The sequence below is a fragment of the Hippopotamus amphibius genome, chromosome 16 (genome assembly GCF_030028045.1).
Source record: "Hippopotamus amphibius kiboko isolate mHipAmp2 chromosome 16, mHipAmp2.hap2, whole genome shotgun sequence".
In the NCBI taxonomy this organism is placed as follows: domain Eukaryota; kingdom Metazoa; phylum Chordata; class Mammalia; order Artiodactyla; family Hippopotamidae; genus Hippopotamus; species Hippopotamus amphibius.
In genome coordinates this window covers 44,685,061-44,693,111 of record NC_080201.1, presented here as the reverse complement: position 1 = coordinate 44,693,111, position 8,051 = coordinate 44,685,061, and positions in this window count along the sequence as shown.

The following is an 8,051-nucleotide window of genomic DNA, read 5'->3' as shown; positions in this document are numbered from 1 at the left end:
TAGTTGCAGAGAGCAGGGGCTACTATCTTCATTGCAGTGTGCAGACTTCTCACTGCGGTGGCTTCTCTTGTTGCAGACCATGGGCTCTAGGCACACGGGCTTCAGTAGTTGAGGCACAGGGGCTCAGTAGTTGTGGCTCACGGGCTCTAGAATGCAGGGTCAGTAGTTGTGTCTCACTGGCTTAGTTGCTCCACAGCATGTGGGATCTTCCCAGACCAGGGCTTGAACCGTGTCCCCTGCATTGGCAGGCAGATTCTTATCCACTGGGCCACCAGGGAAGTCCTGGGCATCCTGTTTCTAACCTGAGTTTCCTCAGGGCTCACCTTTGGGCAGATGAAATGTGATGGCTTGATGGCTACAACATCCTTTGTTCAGTGGTATGGCAGGCAACATGCTTTCATTGACACAATTATGGACTCCTTAAAAGTTAGGACCGTGGAGAGCACCAGGCACCAAAGCTTATGAGGGATGCAGGCAAACTTTTCTCAGAGCGAGAGAATGAAGCATTTTCATTATTAGGCAAGAGAGGATGAAAATAAATGAACTAAGGATTCAATAAAAAGCTGGAAAACCAATAAAACAAAGCCAAGGAAAATAAAAATGGAACAACTGGAGACAACATTAGAGAACAACAAATTAGAGAAAAGAACTAGAGTAGGATTTTTAATATGAGGAATGGTTCTCTGGAAGAAGTTAAAAATGACAGATGTTAGCCATGCTAATCAAGAAAAAAAAGAGAAAACATTAGTAAATGGTAAAGGGCATGTGAGCACAGAGATGTGGGGGGAGGTGAATGCCATTACAACACATCCCCTCAGCCCCCAGCCTCTCCACGGGCCCAGCTCTCTCCGGTATCAGGAGGTAGTGAGGGCCCTCAGGGAAGCCACCCCTGGTCCCTGAAGTGGTACATGGTAATGCGCCTGCAGAAACGTCACAGCCTTGTGCTTATCTTCCAGTGGCCAAGAGGCAGATGCTGGAATCGTACTGGGCAGTCTCTCTCCTGGAAATGGAATTAAGATTCTTGGACTCTAGTCAATCTGGGTCATTTCCTCTAAGTGGAGAATAAGCAAACTTGAGAGCCATTTTCCTTAAGTGTTACCAACAGGGTTCTTGGGCTCCTTAATTGATAGAAATTGATAAGAGACCAGACAAGAAATTCAGGCAAGGCTTTATTGGGGCCCCTGCTGCAGTGAAGGGGGAGGAGGGAGTGAAAACAAACAGTAGGTTCCCTGGCTTGCTCCTTGAGGTGGGGGGAGCTGGTTCCTCATATGGGGTGAGGGGTTAGGCCAGAGGGGTGGATTGGGTGGTCTGTCCACCCCCTTGGTGGTGCCGTGTGGAGTTTTGGTCTTTTTGTATCTTGTTGTTCATCATTTGCCCCAACTGGGCATGAACGCAGTTATTTTTAGTCCCTTATAGTTTCTTTGCATTTTGTTGTTCAGAATGGCTCTTTCCACACCCTTATGAGACAGGCTGGGACCTGGGACCTGGGACTCTTTGGTGCAGTGCTTGCACCTGGAAAAACAGCTCCTCCAGCAAGTACTTGTTTTTGCTCCCTGGTGCTGCAGCCTGAGTCCCATGAAACTCACCTGAAGTCCTCCTCTGGCCTCCTGTCAATTTCTATTGATTAAGGAGTCCAAGGACCTGAGTTGATAATTCTGGCAAGAGGGGAGTGCAGTAGCATGGGGACTAATGGAGAGAGAAAGAGGAGAGAGAGGAGAGACAGACAGACAGACAGACAGACACACACACACACACACACACACACACACACACACACACACACACACACACACATGCTGTGTGGCCTAGAGTGACCCCAAGGCCGTGGCTGCTACAGGCCCTTGGGTTCTCTGATACCTTTTTTTTTTTTTTGGCCTTACATAATTTACAAAAGATTAAATAACATGTTTAGGGTTTCCTTTAACTCAATTAATGTGGGAACTGGGAAAATGTTGAAACTGGTTCAAAGTGCATTTGAGGAACTGGGTATTTTAGGCAACTTTAGTAAAGGAATGTTAGTGTAGGATTGTTGGTTTACACAGAAAACTGGGTCATCTACAGGACTATAACCATAGCATCTGCAAGTATTTTTTTCACTGCTCAGAGCGTATTTGCATATCAACTGAAAACAAAAAAATCTTTAAATTCAGCTCTGCTTGTACAGAGCTGTAAAATAGCCCAGTCAATAGAAAAGCAATCACGGATGCAACTCAGCACTGCACTGAACGCGACCCCAGCAAACCTCATCTATTTTCAAGCTTTGGATAGCTTTTATGATACTTAAAAATAAGTCCCACCTTCACCTAGTCTGAGAGGAGTTTTGGTACTCAGAGCCTAAAGGTGTGGTGGGAAGGAAGGGAATCCAGCAGTGGGGAGCAGCCAGGTATGTCCTCAGCTGATTGGAGGACCAGCTCCAGAGCACCCATACTCCCATACTCCCTGCGCCCACTTCTAAACGAAGCTCTGTAAAAGAGCAACATTGGGACAAACATCAGTGGATTTCAGTTCATTATAAATTAACCAGTTAAACTATCAATCAACTTGTGTATTTGAAAGTCTGCTATGTGATCATGGTCAGGTTGGTGTCTGCGGGTTTCGCATCCTGGGTTCAACAACTGATCAGGTCCATGGTTGGTTGAATCCACGGATGTGAAACCTGGGGATAAGGAGGGACCCGCTGTACTATGCCTTTTTACCTAAGGGACTTGAGCATCCACGGAGTTTGGTATCCGCGGGGGTCCTGGAAGCAATCCGCATTCCCCATACTGAGGGTCAACTGTATACAGATGCGGAAGTACTCTAAGACCACCCTCAAGACTTCATCCTCGTAGTCAGCACACTGAAATTAGTTCTGCGTGTATCACCATACATATGTTATTTTCTCCTAGAAACTTTTTATAAGCGTAATCATAGATGTTATTGTGACTTATGGAGAGACTAGGAATAATAGTATGTGAACTAGCAGCAATAATTAGTAGTGAAAAAAAATGAGAAAAATCACATTTGTGTTTTCAGGGATTATTGGTGATAGTCACACCCACTGCGGTGGTTTCCAGTATCATAGAGGCTTTTCTGGGAAACTGGAGATTTGGAGATGGTGTCAGTTATCTAGGACTCCTTAGCAAACCACCCCCAAAAGTAATGTTTGCAAACAAGAATAACTTACTATTTCTCACGCTTTCATGAGTTGGCGGGACTCAGCTGGGGATCCTTCCGTTGGTCTCACCAGGCGTTTGACACAGGACTGTAGTTCACTGGCAGCTGAAGGGTCCGAGATGGCCTCCTCACATGTCTGGGGCCTTGATGCGGGACCTCTCTCTCCACTTGGTCCCTCATCACTCGGGAGTCTGGTACAGGCTTGCTCACATAGCAGCTGCAACAATCCAAGAACTGGAAGAGAAAGCTGCAAAGTTCCTTCCTGCCTAGCCACACATCTACTGTGTTCTGTCAGCCAAACTTGCAAAGCCTAGATCCAAGCGATGGGAAAACAGACCACACCTCCTGATGGGAGGAGCTGCAAATTCACGTGGAAAGTGGGTGTGGCCCCAGGGATGCGTGAAGTGTTTGGAGTCTTATTTGTCTCCTGTACCACAAAAGCATAAAGTAGTTGCTATTCACCAGGTTCAGCGTGAAACAGACATTTGGCACCTACAATATCTGCTTAATTCAGACAGGACCAGGCCAATAGGAGGATTTTAATAAACACTTACTATATTGAACCAGACTGAATGAATTTAGACCCAAAATGTTTCCTCTCCTTGATTTGTAACCTTTATAACCTTACTTTGTACAGTCAATGGACCAAAAGCCCTGAAAAAGGTAGTTAAAGGATGGAGTAAAACCCTCTTCAGAATTTTTCATTCTACTTAATTTTAACAAATAGTGTATATGTCAGCTAATGAATATTTCAGTCTTTCGTGTATGAACCAAAAATGTAATTATGGATTTGATTTTACCAGCGTTTGCTGCCTGCAGTAGTCAGTGATCACAAATCGCATTAAATGAAAGGTGAACCCCATTATGGTATCTGGAAAATGGTACTTAATAAGTTATGTAATTATGGGGCAAATCTATGCAAATTGCAATTTTTATTAGGCAATTTTCCATCTTCATCTAGGCTCTAATAGTCTATTAGACTTGTGGCAGTTCAGTGCTTTTATTAAAGAAGTTCTTTAACTTCTTTTCTGTTTGGTTCCTTATAATGAAGAAATTGTATTTTGGGGTAAAATGGTCACAGACCCGCTTTAACTTATCTTTTTCAATCGTATTGCAAATAGGAAGCTGAATTCTAAGTTATTTTTCAGCTAAAACTCTATAGAGCCATCTTATATAAAGACAGAGAACTTAAAGAGAATTTTATGCCAAGAAAAAAGAAATCTTACAATCCAGTTCTTTTCCATTTACTGCACCATGTTGCAATGTTGGCTGAAAGAAAAGAACTTAAGTTTAAAATCTTACCAGGCCAATTTCTCATCCTAAAAATGTTGTTTCACCTGTTTGGTGATTATGAAGCTATAAATCATTTTATAGGCTGGGAATTCAGAGTTGACACATGAAATTACCCATCATACTACCCTTTTCTACTACTTTGTGGTTGTGGTAAGATTTTATGATATATACGATCCAGTAATTCTATGTTTAGCAAATTCTCAGGTTTTATTGTCATTTAAACATTTTTGTAATATGCTTTTAAATTATGATTTCATAAGAAGAAAGTGTCACTAAGTATTAGGAAAAAGCTTTGTGGAAGGTTTCTCCAGGTTGCTTGGATATTTCTATACACAGCATTGGAGGTGGCTCAGGTAGGATGGGGCTGAATTCTGCTCCAAGCTCAGTTAGAGATTTAAAGTGTGGACTTGGCCTGGAAACAGAGGACATGACAAATGATGCTTGCTGTGAATAATTCCCAATACAACAGAATTCATCTGACTAGGCTCAGGGACACGCACACTTTTGGTTTAGTTTTTCTTTTTTTAAATTAATTTTTATTGGAGCATAGTTGATTTGCAATGTTGTGTTAATTTCTGCTGTACAGCGAAGTGGTTTAGTTTTAAGAAGGTTTTGTGACAGGTGCTCCTGTCTCCATAACATTTTAAGTTTTTGGTGATGTGAAAAACACATCTATCTCTTCCAACAAACTACTTTACATCGTCTACATGTCACCCTTACAGACAGTGCAAACAACCTCTCACTTGGTGGGGTGGGGCTTCCCAAGTAAATGAAGATATGGATTTCCTTGGGATCAATGATCCAACAGATTATTAAATCTGATCAAGATTTTGACTTCATCTGTATCTATTCTAAGACCTTACTCCTTCCTCTCCTGTTAAGGTCATAGATAACATTCATCTGATAACTAAGATTTAACTGTACATGTATTAGTATCTTTCTTTACTAATCTGGGACATTTCGTGGCTCCTCAAAGTCTGTGTTTTTCATCTGGCTCTTAATTTTGAAAGCTAATCAGGCTGGAAATGATTTTCTAGGTGCAGAATGATTGTCCCTCAAAACCTTGAAGAAGTTGCTCTATTGTCTTATAATTAGGGTTGTCATTGAGAAGCTTACTGATTCTCGTCCATTGTAGGAAACATTTCTTTGGACACGTCTCTCTCTCTCTCACTCTCGCTCTCACTCTGCTGTTGTGAATTTTGCACATTGTGACTCGGGTAAAGGTTTCCTTTTGACTGATGATTGGAGGGCACTTTGATCTCGGGACTCAGGTATCTTCAGCTACAGTTATTCTTCCTTTATTTTTTTCTTCACTTCTCTTTTCCTTCTGGATCTTCAGCTGAATTGCTGTTGACATTCTTGGATATCTCTCTGGCTCAGCCTTCAGCTTTCCATCCTGGTCTTGTGTGCATCCAGTTCCACAAGGGGCTCTCTCACTGGCTTCTGTCCATTCTGTCGCTTGGCCCATCGCTTCATTTCCAAGATTTTTACATGCTTTTTTTCACCCAGCCCTTTCTTACTCTGTGGGTTCCTAGGAACTCACCCTCTTTGCTCTTGCCCACTGTTGGGCGTGGCCTGGGGAGAAGACTGGGTGGACCTGCCTGGGGGGTCACTGCTGCGGTGTGATCAGTGCCTGTTTGGACACCTCCTCGAGCGTGCAGTCCCTTCCTGTCCAGCACCCCAACTGCTCCCACAGTCCACAGAAGTCCGCTCTTGTGCATTTTTTGGCCTGGTGAGTTCTCCTTCAATTCAGGCCCGCCTGCCTTCTGAATCTCAGGAATTCTTCATAATTGCTGGTTTATTAAAGACATGCCTTCTTTTTGTGAGGCCTGTGTCACAGATTAAAAAATATATGTTTCTGTGTGCGTATGCGTGCATGCCATTTTTAGACATTTGCTGTTAAAGGAAGCTGGATACACTATCTTTACCTAGTCTTCCTAAAGTACTCTTTGAGAACAAGATTCTTAGTGGTTGCATGACATTTTGTTGCAGGTCTGTACCATTGTTTATTTAACTAACCCCTTATTATTAGAATATAACTTTTGCTATCATATAAAGATATATAATAAATATCACACACATTATAACTGCAGACTTCTCTCCAGTTATTACCTCTTCATTTGTATTTCCTTGTGTTGTTATTCATATGTCCCATCTCCTGCTTTGGGGTTATTGCCTTTTTGTTTCTTTTGGCATTAGAAAGCACATTTCTTTTAATTGAAATATAGTTGATTTGCAATGTTGTGTTAACTTCTGTTGTGCAGCAGAGTGATTCACTTGTGTGTGTATGTTTGTGTATTCTTTTTTATAAATCACATTTCTAATGAATAATATTCCATATGTCTCTTGGGGCACATGTGCAGGATTTCCTTTAGTCGGGGAATTACGGGATCGTAGAATACGTGTGTGTTCAACTTTGTGAAACTGCTGTGTTCTTTTCCAGGTTGGTTTTGGCAGGTCCCACTCTGATCAGCAGTGGGGCAAGTTCCTGCTGGTCTGCGTGCTCATCAACATGGGTCAGGCTTCTTTTTTGGCCAATCAGTTGGGTGGAAAATTGTATCTGTGGGCTGAATTGTGCTCCCCCCAGATTCACATGTTGAAGTCCTAAACCCTCAGAACCTCAGAGTGTGACTGCATTTGGAGGTAAGATCTTTAAAGAGGTAATTAAGTTAAAATAAGGTCACTAGAGTGGGCCCTATTTCAGTATGCCTGGTGTCCTTATTGAAGAGGAAATTAGGACACAGATATGAACAGAAGAAAATATGATGTGAAGATGTAGGAGGAGGACAGCCATCTGCAAGACAAGGAGAGAGGCTTCAGGAGAAACCAAACCTGCTGACACCTTGAGCTCAGACTTCCAGCTCCCAGAACTGTAAGAAAATGCATTTCTGTAGCGTTAGCCCTCCAGTTTGCGGTACTTTGCTATGGCAGCCTGAGCAAATGAATATAGTATCTAACTGTGGGGGTTTGGAAAGGTTTCTATTATGGGCATTTTCAAGTGTTTATAAGTAGAGAGAGTAGTAGTATAACTGGCCTCATTTCCCCATCACCCAGCTGTGTATATTTACTGAAGTATTTTAAGGCAGGTCACAGACATCGTATTCACTGCGGTCTTCAGTTGCATTTCTGGGATGTCTAATGAGGTGGAGTCATGATTATGTTTATGGGTCATTCTTGTGTGAAATGACTGTTCATATGTTTTTGTTTTATTTTTGTGTTTAGTATTTTGTGTGTGTGTGTGTATACTTTTTTTCTATTGGGTTATTTGTATAGTTTTTCTTATTGACTAGTAACAGTTCTTCACATACGACATTAATCCTTTGACGGCTTATATGTGCTACAAATATTGTCTCCTATGTTTGTGGCTTGTCTCTTCACTTTCTATTTATTTGTTTATTTATTCATTCATTCATTTACTTATTTTTGGCTGCGTCGGGTCTTAGTTGTGGCATGCCGGATCTTTCGTTGCAGTGCGCAGGGTTCTCTCTAGTTGTGGTGTGTGGATTTTCTCTTCTCTCGTTGTGCGCAGGCTCTAGGGTGTGTGGGCTCTGTGGTTGTAGTGCGTGGGCTCCAGAGCATGTGGGCTCTGTAGTTTGCTGCAC